This window comes from Trachymyrmex cornetzi, unplaced genomic scaffold (assembly GCF_001594075.2).
Source record: "Trachymyrmex cornetzi isolate Tcor2-1 unplaced genomic scaffold, Tcor1.1 scaffold1166, whole genome shotgun sequence".
In the NCBI taxonomy this organism is placed as follows: domain Eukaryota; kingdom Metazoa; phylum Arthropoda; class Insecta; order Hymenoptera; family Formicidae; genus Trachymyrmex; species Trachymyrmex cornetzi.
In genome coordinates, this window is record NW_017295726.1 from 65,992 (window position 1) to 66,386 (window position 395).

The following is a 395-nucleotide window of genomic DNA, read 5'->3' on the forward strand; positions in this document are numbered from 1 at the left end:
CGGTCCCCGCCTCCGGTCCCCATCGCACGCTATACTTACCATTTATACTTACCATCTCTCTCGCTCTTATGCATCTTCTTCTCGAACGCAGCTTCATTTCTCACACGCAAAGATATTCATGTATTATATGTATGGTTTATAGTAATAATTTGAAATATTTACCATATTTTTAATACTAGTTTTATATTCTTTTTAATAAGAGCGCCGTGATTGATGCTCTCACACGTGATGATACCGTCGAGCGCGATGGCGCGCTCGCGCGTAACATGATACCATAGAGGAATGGAAGGAAGGAATAATTAATTGCAAACTTTGGGATATACAATTTATATATGCATTTATTCTTCATGTAAGGCATTATATACAATATTATCTACAGCGTACACTATCAATTC